Source organism: Lolium rigidum, chromosome 4 (assembly GCF_022539505.1).
Source record: "Lolium rigidum isolate FL_2022 chromosome 4, APGP_CSIRO_Lrig_0.1, whole genome shotgun sequence".
In the NCBI taxonomy this organism is placed as follows: domain Eukaryota; kingdom Viridiplantae; phylum Streptophyta; class Magnoliopsida; order Poales; family Poaceae; genus Lolium; species Lolium rigidum.
In genome coordinates, this window is record NC_061511.1 from 88,810,846 (window position 1) to 88,827,459 (window position 16,614).

A 16,614-nucleotide genomic window follows, 5' to 3' on the forward strand; every position below is an offset into this window, starting at 1 on the left:
GATTGTTCCATCATGGCCAAAGTTTGTTTCTTCATAGATTGAAGTTGTTGTCGAAGTTCTTGCAAATCTTCCGACAAATGTCCGCTTGATGAACTCTCGAGGAGATTATGGTCGACTAGTACTTTCTTCGAGAAGGAAGATGCAGGTGAAGCAGCGGCAGAACAAGGAGGGGTCGAGTAATTATCAAATATTAACTGGAAAAGAAAGGCCCAGGATCAATGAAAAGCACGAAGGGAAATTTCATTACTTGCTAGAAAATTTACACAGACATTACAAAAGAAAGTTCTACAGGGGGACTAAGAGGATAATTGTCGCCAAGGCTAAAATGGCGACAAGAGCAAAAGAAACAGAAAAAGAAACAAGGAGGCATGCAACTAGACCTCCGGCCTCGATGAGCTAGGAGTCGAAGATGGCTTGATCCCGAGATATGCCAGGATCTTCTTCGTGTTGGGCTTGGCCGCCTTAATCGTTGACTTCCATCTCGACCGTTCTATTTGATCGGTGTCGCCAACCTTCATCCAGATCAAGAGTCCGTTGGCCGTCAGCAACCGTGAGCAACAGTATTTTCGACACAGCCACCTTCATATTTTCATGACGCATCTTCAGTCCAAGGTCTTCCGATGAATTGAAAAGCTTGGCAAGGGCAAGGAAAGTCGAAGGTTCCTCTTTCTTCGGGAAGAAGTAGGGGAACAACACCGACAAACCTGCACTGGCATTGGCCACGCCTTCACGAATTTCGCGCCCATGAAACTCCAGAAGAGAAAGTGCGTCAAGGAGAGGGTCATCGACGGGATTCTCCAGATCAAAATCTTGGTTTGTTTGGGCTGCCGCACGAGACAAAACATTAGTCGAAAACCAAGAAACAGGAAGTACAATAAAATAGAAGGGATTGATGATATTACTCAGCGTACGTCGACTTTGCGACTTCAAACGCTTGATGATCCCTTGCTCACGTGCAGCTTGTGCAGCTTTCGCTCGTCTAAGGCAGATTCAAGCATCTTTGAGCCTTTTCTGCAGTTCCTCGACACTAGCAGCCTTTGCTTTGGCATCATCAGCCTCAGCTTTAGCTTCGCTAGCGGCAAGTTCGGCTTTCTTGCGAGCCGCCTCACTGTGCTCTAGTTTGTGAGCAAGCGCTTCGGCACGCTTGTTGGCCTCTGCAAGTTTCTCTATCAAGATAAAAAAAGGGAAAGAAAGGTCAAAAAATTGCGACAAACAAAAAGGAGCAAAATTCAGGAAGACCAGTAAATATAAAAGTTATTACCTTCGGCTCTGCTGGCATACTCGCGGTACCCAATAAATTGGGACCCGATGCGGATAAGATCCTTGATCATAGGCTGTCAAAAAGGAAGAACGAAGGGGAAAACATCGGCATTAAAAAAAAAAGAGTAAGGGTCTACAAAAGCAAAATAGAAGAAATATAGACATCGACAAACTTACATCATCCAAGAGCTGCGACGAAGAGCTGCTCAATTGAGGAGGAGGCTCAACGATCATTTCAACCCTTGCCCTTTTTGGCGAAGGGACAAGGGGGCTCGAAGGAGGAGTAGATGTATCAACATTTTGTTGAGGAGGCGACGATTCTTCTCCTTCAACGGGCTTCTCCGAAATAACTAAAGTGTGTGACGTGCTCGTCCGAGGAGCTACGTCACGAGTTGGTACTTCTTCCTCGTCATCACTGCGAGTAAGGATCAATAGCATAAAAAGCAAAGACAAGAAAAAAAAACTTCGACTACAGAAAAAAGAGAAAATCAAGGTAACTTACGAGCTGACGAGGGATGCAACATAAGGATCATAAGTCGCCTTCGGATGAGAAGGAACAACTTCCTCGGCTTTGGATGTGCCGGAATCTTCGACATCGTTCCTCTTCCTTTTCCTTTGGGGGGAACAGCGGGAGGAGGAGATTGGACTCGACGTAGTGTCCTCGGAAGATCCCGCAGATTTTCGAGAATCCACGGGATCATTCACAAAGGATGGAGCTTCTTGATTATCGTCAGTAACAATGCCCATTTCTTCGACTTCTCCATCCTCAGGAAGAGGAGGAAGGGAAGCCATAGTAGGATGATCCTGCAGGAAAATAACGGCAAAGGGAAAAATAGAGGAATATCAATACAATGAGATGCATAGAAAATTCAGAACAAAATAAAAATTCGAGAAGGCAAAATACCTCGGGGAGTGGATTGGTGGAGCTGTATGGCTCCACGCGACAAGAGGAAGGAATAGGATCCTTCTTGCTCAGCGAGGTGATTCTTCGAATAAGTTTCTCCAAGTCCTTCACAGAAAGATCACTGGAGAGCCTATTGGCGTCATTGACACCAGAATACGTCCAAAGGGGATTTTTGCGAGCTCTGAAGAGGCTGCACTCTAATCCTAAGAAAATAGGCAGTGATTTGGACACCAGATAACTCTTTGCCTCGAGTATTTTGGAGCTGATGAATTCGAGACATAAGAGCTTCTGTCGCCTTTTTCTCTTCTTCGGAAGCTTCAGCGTCCCAGGAGTAGCGGCGTTGAATTTTTGCGTTTCCGTCGAAAGGAACTATGTTGTGTTCCACGGAATTGGCACTTTCTTCGTGTATATAGAGCCACCTTTTGCGCCATCCTTGGACGCAGTCGGGAAATTTGACGTCGAAATAATCGACATCGGTTCGGACACAGATAACTACACCACCTATGTTGTAGGTGGCGTTGTGAGCGCCATTGCGGCGAAGGCAGAAAATGCGCTTCCAAAGAGCCCAATTAGGAGAGACTCCAAGAAAGCATTCGCAAAGTGTGATAAAAATAGAAATGTGAAGGATGGAATTGGGGGTCAGCTGGTGCAGCTGAATCCCATAGACAAAGAGAAGACCGCGGAGGAAATCATGGATTGGGGTAGAAAGGCCGCGGATGAGATGATCAACGAAACTAACCCGGTACTCCATTGGAGGCTTGGGGTAGCTTTCTTCGCTGGGAAAACGGATGGCGTCTTCCTTCTTCATCAGGCCAAGCCTCTTCAACACATTGACATCTTGATTGGAGATTTTGGATCTCTCCCACTCAAAATCCTCAGCGGCCATCTTGGATTCCGGAGTGCTGTGGCGGGTGAGTCGCGTACGCGGTGGCATCAACAGCACTGGGAAAGAAGTGTTCGTGCGTGCGGAAGATCAGAAAGAGTTGGGCGCAGGGAAGTTTTTGCAGAGGGGAGCAGATGTGCGGCGCAAGCGAAGGAGTGGACGGAGGTTGAAGAAAGGTTTATATAGGCTTCGGGAGAAGTAATGAACCGTCGGATGAAGAAATCGTGTGGTGAAAAGAGATCCGAGAGATATGAGGGTAAAAAGGTATTTTTACGGAGATGGAATGGAATAGGCGTTACTGAACGTGCGCCAGGAAAAGCGGAGGACATGTGTCCCCCACTTGCACGACGTGTCAACGTGGTGGGAACGATGGACCCACAAGACAGAAAAATCTCGACCATTAATAGAGCTGAAGAGAATTTGACAAGGGAAAATATGTCGACAAGAAAAATAAAAGGAGAATGGCGACAGGATAAGTTATTTGCATACTTCGGGAGCCTTTGGTCAGAAACAAGTTTTTGCCCAAATGCTCGGGGGCTACTTCGATAAAAGTAAAGTTTCGACTATGGCAAATATAGAAATTGTGGGAGCCTACAACCAAGCACAAGTTCTTGGTTGTAGCCTCGAGAGCTACTCCCATCGGGAGCGCTGTTCGCGCACCCGATAGATAAAAAAAGAAGAGAAAGAATATCGGGAGATAATGGCAATATAGTGACAAGGTGGACTAAAATGTTGAGCCTACAACCAAGCACAAGTTCTTGGCTGTAGCCTCGGGGGCTACTCCCATCGGGAACGCTGTTCGCGTGCCCGATGAAATATAAAAAGAAAAAGAAAGAAAGATAGAAAAGTAAGAGAGTATATTTCGAGTTATAATTAACTCTACATATACTCCCATCGGGAGATTAATATAAGTCATATTTGACTCGATAAAATGTGCCATTCCAACAGCCGGAAAAGCACTCGACAATATATTCTCGTAACGCCAAAGTTGCGATCAATTTCTGAATGCCGCAAATTTGCGAAGGTAAGACCCCGGATCCATTCTGCTTGGGCGTGGCATCGCCGAAGACTGCGCTCTCGCTACTTTTATCCGTATCAACGGATACGAAGAAAAATCCTAACGGACGCGTTAGGTACTCAATAAATTTGACTGGGACTCGACAGAATGGTAAGACCTTAAGCGGCACTCGTCGAAGTTTGCACCAGTATCCCGAGATCATGTCCAGGGACGTGATCTTGAAGTAGGTTTTTGCGGATTGCCACTAGAGCAGTTAACTAGTACCTGATCCGTCAGATGAACTAGCCTCAACTACCAATATCCCTGTACAATATAGAAATTTATATAAAGAAATATAGAAAAGTTTAAATTGTTGAATAAGAATAAGCAGTAGAGATTTTCCCTGATTCTACGATTCAAGCAAAATCTCGGGGGCTACTGACATAGGCATCCCAAATGGGCCTGCCAAAGATAGTACCCGGGGTTTAACGAAGGCCTACTACCCGAAGAATAAGAAGGTTCGAGAGCCCAAGATATATTAAGGAAAGTAGAATTGTAATAGGAAGTGTTGTTTGTAAATCGGCGGGATGAGTTAGAAACCGTCCGGACTCACGTAACTTGTACAAAACGAAACCCTCGGCTCCATCTCTTATATAAAGGGGGAGTCGAGGGACGAGGAGATCATCGAATCATTGTCTGCAAACCCTAGTTTTCATAATCGTCGAGTACTTTTCGGCTGAAACCTTCGAGATCTACTTGCCCTCTACTTCTAACTAAACCCTAGCCTACAATCCATAGGCATTGACAAGTTAATCCCTTGTCATCCACCTCCGGATGAAGACCCTTGAACGTCGAGCAGTAGTTGTCCAACTCCGTTACGGCATAGCCGAAGTACTCGGGCAGCGAGGGCTGAGGCTGGCTCAGATAGGGCTGCTTCATCTTCATCTTCTACCACCCTCCCACCTCGATGAGAGGCTCCCCGACTTCCGCCTCCTGCACAATAAAAGAAATGTTATGTGTATCAAGTAGTAATATGAGGGGAAATAAATGCAAGATGTTCCATGTATATATATACCTTGTGTTTCCTGTAGCGCTCAGTGTTGCGGCTTCCCGCACTGTATGTTCCTCCGCTGCCACGGTTTGCCTTGTTGCGCGCGCTCTTGGCGTTGAAGTCGGTGCCTTCGCCAACCCACCTCACTATCAACGCCTCAAATGCGTCTTCCTTATTTTCGCACCACAGGGGCATAACCTGAAAAATAAAAACTCATTTAAAGAACACATACTTGTGACGCCCCAAAACCGGTACCATGAGGATCCCAGCGAATCCGCCGAAATCCGCACGATATCGATTTTAGGAGACGCACCACCAAGCGCCTCGTACACGCCGAAGCATGCACGCGATGCGGGTGGAATCAATCACGAGAGGTAACATTACAACAAGGTTACAATAGAGCCCACAAGAAACAGATATATTACAAGAACGACTCCAACGAGTCAAGATACAAATAGATACATACAAAGATCCAAATCATACAGAAGATCAAATACATCCGAGTACGGACAAGATACAAATTTGGACTAAGAGTCCTGAAGATAACCAGTGGCGTCCATAACCCTGCCCAGGCCAAGCCGGAAGGGTAACCTTGCTAGCGTCGTCTTCATCGAACATATCTTCATACCTGCCCGGTTATGTCCCGTAGAAGCGACAATAAGTACGGGTTCGTACTTAACAAGACTTCAAGACGTATAAGCATTCGTCAACCGGTCGTCCTTTGTACTTGAGGCACGCAGGGGACTTAGAGGACGCAAGAGGAACGTCATAGGCAATATGGTGGGGTTAAGCGGCAGCGCGCAAGCACTAAAAACCTATAGAGACACTCTACAACATTCGTCTAATCAGAGAAGGTGAGAGAGCGCATAAACTAACAGTTCTATACTCTGCAAACATAACACAGCCGATGCGTTCCCCTCTCACAAGGAAGTACTTACAAAGGCACTCACACGGTTGTCAAGTTTTAACCATTTATTATTAGAGTTGTGCTAACTTACTACACCAGTTATTATGATTGAAACAGCAGGTGTAAGTTGTCTATGGTCGAGTCATACAGCTCCAAGTCGTCCATAACCGCGGACGCGGCTTATCGATAAGATTTAACCCTGCAGGGGTGCCCAAATGTGCCCACACGCACGATCAACCCACTTGCGACAGGTGGATATCACGACTCGCACTCTCCTTCACGACAACAATGTCCAGAAAGCCACCTAACCAAGTTGAACCCGTATCGAAGTCCGGCTGAATCTTCGAAGCGGACCTAGCTATTGCGTGCACGGCTTCCGAGGGTCAAAACACACAGGGGCGAATGACCCGCTTCAGCATGCGATAAACGCTCAGGCCGCAAACCTATACGTGCATACCAAAAACAAGGGATACAAGGCACCCAAGGGCTTCCCAAAGTAAATAAGTAACATGCTGGCATGCACGCAAACAACAAAAGGTAGAACAATACGAACTATTTGTGGCCACTGGACAAAGCTGTAGATTCCGGCAGTGGTCGAGGGGAGATCCATAAGCATACCCACGTGTGGTTAGAGCGCTCAGTCTCAGAACAGATAACAAGAACTCGGGGTCCTAGATTTCATGGAAACACAAGTGAGCCGTCATAAAACGAGCAACTGACCCACCGATGTCTCCGCTAACAACTATTAACAAGTAACCATGATACCCTCAACAGATATATCCATAAACCATGTGTCATGTTCCCCAACAGATAACCCGATAAGATAGCAGTAATGGTAACGAGATATAAACATCACTAGCATGCACTACGACTCGCAAGGCAGACCCGATAACCAAACAACTGTTGTAGGAGGTTGGTGGTTGGTGGTGGCAATATGGGCTGCTTGAGGTAACAAGTGGAAGGGACACGTGACAAGAGCGCAACTTAAGGATAACATGAGGGAGAAGGCAAAATAAAATAGGTGAGCGACTTCTGTAGGGGCAGAAGTATAGGGGAAATGCTTGCCTGTTAAAGATTGCCGAGGGACATCCGGAGAACTTGTCTTATCTCACTACACCACTTCGTGATCCTATCCGGTAAGAAGCAAATGTTGGAGCACACAACGGATGCAAATCTTACAACTACGGAGAAGAATCGGCATGCTTATGATATGATATGCATGCATGACATGGCAAACATGATGCGGCGATGGAACTTATATCCAATTTAAACGGAATCAGATTTCCGACAAACAATTATTTGGTTCAAGTTATTTATCTACCCCGCATATTAAATGTTATTAGCATGGCAAGACAAGGCATAGGTGCGCTACACAAATTTAAATGGAACCGGGATAAGAGAGAAACAATCCCGCACAATTCCATATTTAAATTAGGTGATTTGCTATTACCCGAACAACCACGAGGTATGCAATGCACACATGTTGATATGATGAATGTAACAAGTTATAGATGGCACATTTAGAAAATAGGATAGGATTGGCTTAGGGTCGGGGTCTCACGTTATCGGAACAAGGATGATCACCGGGGCGGAGTGGAAGTGGCGGAAGTCGCCGATGTCTTGGGGGGGGGGGGGGGGTCCTCAGGTCCGGGAAGAAGAACTTGAAGATCCATGACGAAGATCTTGTTTCGCAGCATCGCCGGAGTAGCACATTAGCTTCGCAAGAAAGGAACCACAACGCAGCTGTACCGGCAGCAACATCAACATGCGGCATCGCTGGAAACAACACTGGCCAACTGCAAGCTACGAAACAAATGAGCCTCCGCTCTGATTGGCTATGAAACTGCACACGTAGAACGGCCCGAACGGCAGAAGCTCACGGTTGGCAAAAATCGTGTCACGGCATAGACCATGCCAGCAGGGCGACGAGGGACGGCGTGTCGAGGTGGAGGTCGGGGACGAGCAAGAACGCACGCGGAGGAGCTCGAGGTGCGGGGCGACCCTGGTCGATGAGGAGGGGGCCGAGCTGCGACTGGTGGCGAGAAACCCGCCCGCGGCGCGAGGCAGAGGTCGTCGGCGCACCACCGGAGAGAAGCAGATGGGGGCCGCTGCGTTGAGGCGGACGAGCTCGGGCTCATGGCAAGGAGGAGGCAGGGGCGCGCGGCCGGCGATGGAAAATGGCGGCGCGGCTCACAGAACGTGCAGGGACGCGGGGAAGAAGGCGGGGCGAGGCCGGGGAAGGGCCGGCGGCAGCGCCATGGCTCGAGCAGGGAGGGAGAGGCGACGGGGAGCGAGGCCGCGTGGGGCGCTCGGTGACGGGATCGAGGTGGAGCAGCGTGCGCAGCTGCGCTCGTCGCGTGAGGAGGGAAGGAGCGAGCGCGTCGGGGCTCGTTCTCCTGCGGGGCCGAGAGGGAGAGGTGGGAGGACCGGGCTGCGAAAAAGAAAGGCAAAGGGATTTTTCTGCAAAGGGAGCCGGCGGCGGGGGTGTGGGAATAGAAAACTGCCAAGGGGAGGTGGTTTGGCCGGCTAGGGTTTAGAGGGAGTGGGCTGCGGCTTGGTGGGCTGGAAAGGATGCGTGGTGGGCTGCCGGCTGGGCCTGGGTGGCCTGGCCGGTTGGCTGGAGCTTGTCTCCCCTTTTTTTTTACTTAAAACATTTTGCTGTTTTATTTTGCTGTTTTGTTTTAAAAACATTTACAAATAGTTTTTAGACTAGAAATTAAGCAGGGAAAAGAAGACTATTATTTGGAAGAAAAAGGAGGAGAATAGCTTTAGCAATAAAATAGGATTTAATACAAAATAATTTTGGAGTTCAAAAATATGCATGATGCCATGATTATGCATGAAAGAAAAAGCACACATAAAATCTATTAGGGGTATTTTCCTGGGTCGCTACAATAATGCAATCCCAACTATCAGCAACATAGAATCTCATTGACAATTTACTTACCTTCATGTAATCATCCTTCGCCAGTTGAGTATCGTCCATGATATTGTCAGCCTTCTTGACCCTCATGCCATGCTCAGCCTTGAAGTGCCCGATGCAGGTATGCTTCTGATTTTACCACTGCTGCCGTGTCAACCTCTGACAAGCCCTAGTCAGTACCACCTTCTTATGCTCAACCATATCATTAGGCACCTTATAATGGGTCTGCAATCATGCATACAAAAAATTGTGAGAGAGGCTTGAGTTAGCATAGTGGGGTCATCAAATATGAAGTAAACTCGATAAGCATGCTTTACCCAAAACTTGGTGTACACGACGTCAGAAGCTTTCCCAAAGCCCGGGCAGTTCGCTGCCTCATAGTCCGCCCAAGTCTCGGCTAGCTTCTTGTCGCCGCTGGGGACCGGAGTGTAAAAGCCCAGCTAATACATCCTAATAAGAGCTCCAAGCATGCTCGACGACTGGCGAACCCCCTTGTCATATGTCCAATTGCTGCACAATAATCAAAACATTAGTATGCCAATCAGTTATGCACAATAATCAAAACATTAGTACATACCAAAATGAATCTACATGTTCAAAATTAAACTTACTCTTTGTCGTTCGGGATGTTGAGGGCTTTCTCTTCATGGATAGTAGGCTCCCTCCTCTCATCAGGGATTTGCGCTTCACCACGAATGTGCAACTTCTTTGGCGCCATCTCCCTCTCCGCCTCCTCATCCTGCCCCTCCACCTCCATCTCCAACTCCATGTCCCCCTAAGTAGACTGTGTGTGAGCGGACTGGGAAGCCACGTCGCCACAAGCAGAGGGTATGTCACCAAGAAGGAGAGGTCCACCTCGTCCCCCATCTCCACCTCGTCCTCGTCCTCCCCCTCAACCTCGTCCTCCACCTCCACCTCGTCCTCCACCTCCACCTCGTCCTCCAACTCCACCTCCACCTACACCTCCACCTCCAACTCCACCCGCGTCGTCACCCGCGTAGTGCGTGTTGGCATGCGTTGGTCTTCCACTTCTAGTGGTCACGGTAAACTTCTGGCTCCTCATGGTCTTCAGGATGGAGGTCATGGATTCCTTGGTTCCGCTCATATTGATCAATCACCTGCATTGAGAAAGAGTAAACAAGTAAGCATTCATGCCTTAATAAAATGTAGACAGTAAGCAAAAAAAAGCATATTGCGAAGCATGTTGAAAAATAGATACTAAGCAAAAAAAGGCATATTGCAATTAAGAAGCATGTTGAAAAATAAATACTAAGTATAAGAAGCATATTAAAAAATACATACTAAGCATAAAGACATAAAGGACCCTCACCTCAAATCATCACTATCATAATGAGGCATTGGATTCTCATAATGAGGCATTGAGTTCTCATTTTCACTATCACTATCAGTATCATGTGAGTAATGAGGTTGGATGGGAATGTCTGGTGGAGGCTCATCATTGATGTCATTTCCCTCATGTAACTTGGTGAGCATTTGTATGTCCTTTAGATTCACCACTGTTTCACCATGAATTTGTGCCTCGTTCTCGAGGTCCTCAAGACCAATTTGTATTTCAAAATCCCCGAAGTTCTCTTGCTCTTGATAAAAAATTCCCTCGTATGTTACAGGGTCAATGTTGTTGTAATCCTCGTCGGAGGGCATGTGTAGCCTACCATGTGGTGATACCTTGAACACGACTTCCTAGCCTTTGAGTTCCTCCTTTTGACATGGGTAGGGCAAATAATAAACTTGCTTGGCTTGGTGAGCCACAACAAAGACATCAGCTCCGCTATAGCAGGTTGAAGGCCTAACTTCAACTAACCCAATGGAAGGAGTGCTTCTCTGTCCAACTTCTGGGTCGAACCAGTGGCATTTGAACACAACAAGATTGAGTTGTACGTTTGTCATATTGAATGTCAGCTCGTATACATTCTCTAACCTTCTGTAGTATTCTATGTCATCGGCTCCTTTGGTGAAGACCCCAGTATTTATAGTTTTTGGGTTAGGCTGATTCTTCTAGTGATACTCTGTATGGAAGCGATACCCATTATTCACATCATACTTCTCATACATTGAGATTCTACGGTTACAACCCTGGGAAACACATGTCAGCTTATCCGTCATCTCAATGTTGAGATCAGCTCCCTACAAATTCATTTCAAATTGTTTTTTTGCATTAGTTACGTGTAATAAGAAGGACAAGTCATGGATTGCAAAAGTATTGGCTAGAAGGGACTAGTTAGAAATTACTTTTTCGTAGAACCAAGCCAGGAATTATTTCATTCCGGGGCGACTCTCTTTCAGAAGAGTGTCCATCTCCGCATCAGAGGGATCCGTCGATCTCGTCCAATATCCATCCTTATATTGGCTAAAAGGGACACACAATATCCACCCTCCGATGATTGATTTCAGACGACACACAATAACGATACACTTAAGACTTGAGACCCACACACGATACAAAAGATTTAAATAACTAGACCCACACACAAACCAAAGCACTTAAAGAACTAAACCACACACGAACCGAAACACTTAAAGAACTACACCCACACACGAACCAAAACACTTAAAACTACACCCGCACACAAACCAAAACAATTAAAGAACTACACCCACACACGAACAAAGCACTTAACATTGGGTCGTCACATGACCCGCTAGACACACGAACTCGACACACACATACTAATTAGTTGTCGAAATCTTCGTCCTCGCTGGGGGTGTCCTCTGAAGCGGTACTTGAGAGGTTCCACAACCACCGTTCATCATTCTCCCCACATGTCGACATCTCTCCTTTGGCGCACTCCGCTTCATATTCGGCCCTCCTCTGCCGCTTTCCCGCCCTCCTCTCTCTCTTGTACGACTGCTTCTCCTTCCAGAATGCGCGCGTGGCCTGGACGTCTCCGGGATGGTCTCTGCGCCACCGTGTCATGAACTGCTCGTCCGCCTCGGTGGTATCAATCCGCCGCTGGCCATCGCTGTACCGCCGCGCTTCACCCTCTGAGCGAAGTAGCGGCTCAGTAGAGAGACTTTGGGCTTTCGTCAAAGACATGACTTCCGGGAAGTTCATTTCGTGGCGCGACCGGCCAAACCTCCAAGCCGTAACGTCGTATGCGCGGGCAGCAGCCTCCTTCATGTAGAAGGTGCCGAGCACACACGCGCACCACCGGCGGTGATTTCAGTCGCGAAATGGCCCGCAGGCCGCTGGCGAACGCCAATGAAGCCCGTGTTGCTACGGTGACGAGGAGCCATCTCAACGGCAGCTGAGCTCAGAGGATTTTGTGGTGCTGTTGGATGAGAGAAGTGACTAGAAGAGAAATGTTGCTGGTGTTGTTAGTGGAGAAGACATGGCTATATATAGGCCAACGAGGGGCTGAAACGGTGGAAATACTTGGCGGGAGAGAATGAGCGCGAGAAGAATGGGGGGAAATCATGGCGGAAAAAAGGGGCGGGAGAGAAGGAGAGGGAAAAAATGCAGGGTAGCTGTGCCGACGGCAGCTAACCGCCGTTTCCTCCCCCGCTGACGTCGGTGGTCCCACCACCTACTCATGTGCCGACGGCTAGGAGGTGTGCCGACGGTCGCCCTCGGCATAGACGAGCCGTGTGCCGATGGCTAGCCTGTGCCGACGGCTGCCGTCGGCCCAGCTGATCTTGTGCCGACAGCGCACAGTATCAAACACCAAAATTATGGAGTAAGTTCAACACAGTTGAGTAGGTCATTTATCTAATTCTCTTGTGCGGATATGTTATGATCATATATCTTTCACCCTTCAGTATTAAGCATTTAAGCACCGTCGCAGTGCTCGTTGCTTTTTGCCCTGTTCCAAAAAAAAAGTATTAAGCGCCGTCAACTAATTTGGTCGACTTTGTGGCACCCTGTCACACTGGCCGCGTATATGAGCCAATTTCTACGAACTACTCTTAAGAGAACACTCTCAGACGGTGACGCTGAAGTAGTATTGTATTATTCCGCGTAGTCGCAGAAGCCATTGTTGCACTTCTTGTAGCACTGGTTGGAGCAGCTGCCGCAGTTCTTCTTGTCGGAGAGCAGATCCACGCAGTGGCCGCCACAGCATGTCCGGCCGTGCTTGCACGCCTTGTTGCAGCCGCCGCAGTGCTCGGCGCTGGCGACGGTGTCCACGCACTGGCCGCCGCAGCACATCGTCCCGGTGCTCCCCGGCACGAGGCATGCTTCGGCTGACTTCTTGGAGCAGTCGTAAGTTGGAAGAAGAGGGTGGACAGTGCCACCAACGAGCAGGAAACGGCTCCTCCTTGCCGGAGTCGCTGGGCTTGCACTGACGGCGGTGGCGGTGGCCAGCACGGTGATGAGAAGGATGGCAGCGTTCGCCATTGTTGAGAGAAAGAAAAGTAATGCAAGTGTTTGGCTTATTGGCTCTCGAGTCTTGGGTCCTGGCTCTTAGTTAAGGAGCTCGATCGAGTATGTATTTGTGTGGAGGGAATGTCTCTGAAGCATCGCGCTTATATAGAAGAGATCATAGGAAGGAAGTCAGCAGGCCGGGTTAGTTAGCTATGCTCTCGGCAGGTTGAATTTTGATTCATTTTGCAGAAGAGGTTGACTTTTGATGGAAAGGAGACTTCAACACGACGCACTTTTTATCGGGCACATATGTACGCAAGGTTTTCAGCTAGTACAGCGTATGTAGAGAGTGTATTTACCCTTATCTTAAGTTAAACATTCTTAAGTTTGACCAACTTTCTACTCCTAGATAAAATAGTACCAATAACATTTATGAAACTAATTAAATTGGTCAATCAAGCAGTTGTCAGCAATGTTCAGAACCGATAATGTCTACAGTACTCCAGGATTTCGGCAGATAATTAGTGCAAAGATTTAGTGAACCAGATGATGGCCGTCTTCGTGTGCTAGACGTCCTTCGTTATCAGAAACATGTCTGGTGTGCCAGGACTTTAAATAAGGTTAGTACTACTACACTATGCTACTACATCTGTATGTAATGCAGTAATGTTGAAGAGAAAAAAAAGTGAAGCATGAACCTCTTACGTGGCTGGCTCAAAGACAAGGTGGTGCCCTCATATCGCGTAGGACAGGAGGAGATCGTAGAGTTTCAACCACGCCCAGATCTTACGATTCATCGTACTTAGCCGGAAGCGCAAGACAACCCACTAAAACAGACAAACTGTGAGCCAGTCATTCATCCGATGTCTTCGTTATTAAGTTTATAGGTTACGCATTTGTTATTTGAATGCATTGTATCTAGATTGGTTTGGTCTGATGTCTTTGAGGTTTTTGGAGTTTTAATTATTGACTTCATTTCCCTAGCTTCCAAATAGCTATGAACAAAAGATACGTGCAACTTAATGTAGTTTTATTGTTGTATTGTGGAGCATTTCAAATAACAGGAACAACATTATGTTTAAACCGAAAGATTTAGATTAATATCAAACAGGCTTGGCATCTGGTTCTGTCATATCTGAGAAAATGGAGGATTCTCTTCAAAGGTCAGGACCGGGCTCTAGCGGATCAACTCATGGCTCTGATGATCAGAAAGATGACGGTGCTCTTGACGCTAATGTAAGATTGAACTGCACTTCATTTAGCTGGGTTCAACCTGGAAGACCACCTCCTCTTCCCATATGCTAGCCGTGCTACAGAAGCTTACATGAAAGCGCAACCGGAGGAGGCGGATGCGATGCAATTCATGTCATCATTGGCCGATTTTGCAAGAAGAGTGGAACTTGCTGCATTAGTGTCTAGAGCAGGGATCCTGCAGCGTTTGGGTTGAGAAAGAAGCGCTTTTGCTGGAGTTTCGGTATGTAATAGACTTGGCCATGAGCCAGCTTAAAAACTTAGTCTACTTTGTCTTGTTCAGGACATCAGTGCATTTACATAGTTTTTAGGTCTTGCTCTGAATCTTATAACAAGGTGGATAAAAATAATAGAAAAAGCAAAAAACAAAACTATAAAAGAAGTTAAGAACGGAAAAACGATTGGATGCTTCTAAAAGCATCATGTTCCTTGAGTTATAACTGATAGGTTGCCCTATTTATCCCTGCTAGCGAGCGCTAGGAGGGGCTCCCAGCAACAACTATTTTTCTAGCTCGGATTCTTCCAGCCCATTAACTGGTATGCTTTGTTATTTTAATTTTAATCCCTTTTACTTTAATTTTATGATTATAAAAATATTTGGATTTTTAAAGTTAAAGTTTTAAAAAATTATAGATTTAAAAATGTTCATGATATTTAAAAATGTTCAATTTTGAATATTGTCCATGATTTTTTAAAAGCTCAGAGTTTGAAAAAATCAGTAGGTAAAAAAGGTTCAGATTTACAAAAAATCTAGACTTAGAATGATTGCCTTCACATTGTCCCACCTTGGTCCTCACGGTTTTAAAAAATTATTCATGATTTCACATTTTAAAATTTGTTCTGATTTAAAAAAAAATCATGATGTAAAAATATTCAATTTCATCGAGTAAAACAAAAAATCAAAATAGGAAAATACGAAAGAATAAAGAAAAAATAAAAAGCAAAGAAAGGAAACACTAAATGGGCTGGCCCATGCGGGCGAGTCGGTGCCAATGCTTGTTGAGCGATATATAGTGCATGTATACCCAACCCAATAGACGTTATGTAGGATTTGCCGGGACCCACTCTACCGCGAGCATAAAGGAGTTGGGCTGATATCGGCCTCACAAAGGCGCGCTTCGTGCTACCACGTTGAACAAGTGAATAACAACTGTGTAGTGATTAGTGACGCGATGACTTCGGCCTCCTTTCGTCCTTAGGCTCTCTATGCCTAGGCGAGTAGCGACACGAGAACTTATTAGTCAATTGCTAGGCACCAAGCCGCTTGTTCGTCTCCTATGCCTGGCAATCCCGGTCATATCCTTGGCGCGGGTCGTCACTAAATCAGCGACACCTAATATAAAACAGAGGGAGTATAATTTAATTTTAACTACATTATCTTAAAAGGGGTTATAAATGCAAGCAAAATTCATACTGAAGTACATCGTAATTTAGTATAAAGTACTGTGATGCACAATGGCATCGATAGTCCATTAATAATTTAATCTCTATTGCCGATGTGGTAAAGTCATTGTCCATTTCTTGCATGCCTCATCGTCCACATTTTTTTTTATAAATCACACGTTTTTTTTTCACCATGACCAATGATCTGATTTAGTGAAGAATGCTAGCCTTTATAACCCTGATTTTTAGTGATTTAGTCATATTTACCCTTTCATGAAACTTACATAACTAAACATATGCGCTTAACCCCCCTCAATCCCTAGTGTCATGTGCTGGCTCCGTCCCTGCTAGTAGGCACCCAGGTAAAGTATACACAGACGCGGTGCAAAACTAACAGTATATACTGAGTTAAACTGAAATCAGGGGCGGAGCCAGGATTTGGGCATAGGGGGGGCGAAGCGACAACGACCAAAAGAAAAATATAGCATATCAAGATATCAAGCCGGGAAAAATAACATGTTAACATGTACTTGGCAATAACATTAACTAGATGTACTATGTTATTTCAAATATTAACTAAGATAATTACTTACCATGATAGAGGAATGCTCTTAGTTATTATAAGTCTATAACTCTCCAACAATCAGATTTAATATGAGGCAAGATTCGCTAAGAACAATTGATGTGAAAAAGCAATCTACAGTACTTTCTGAGGGAAAATTTCAATCTACATA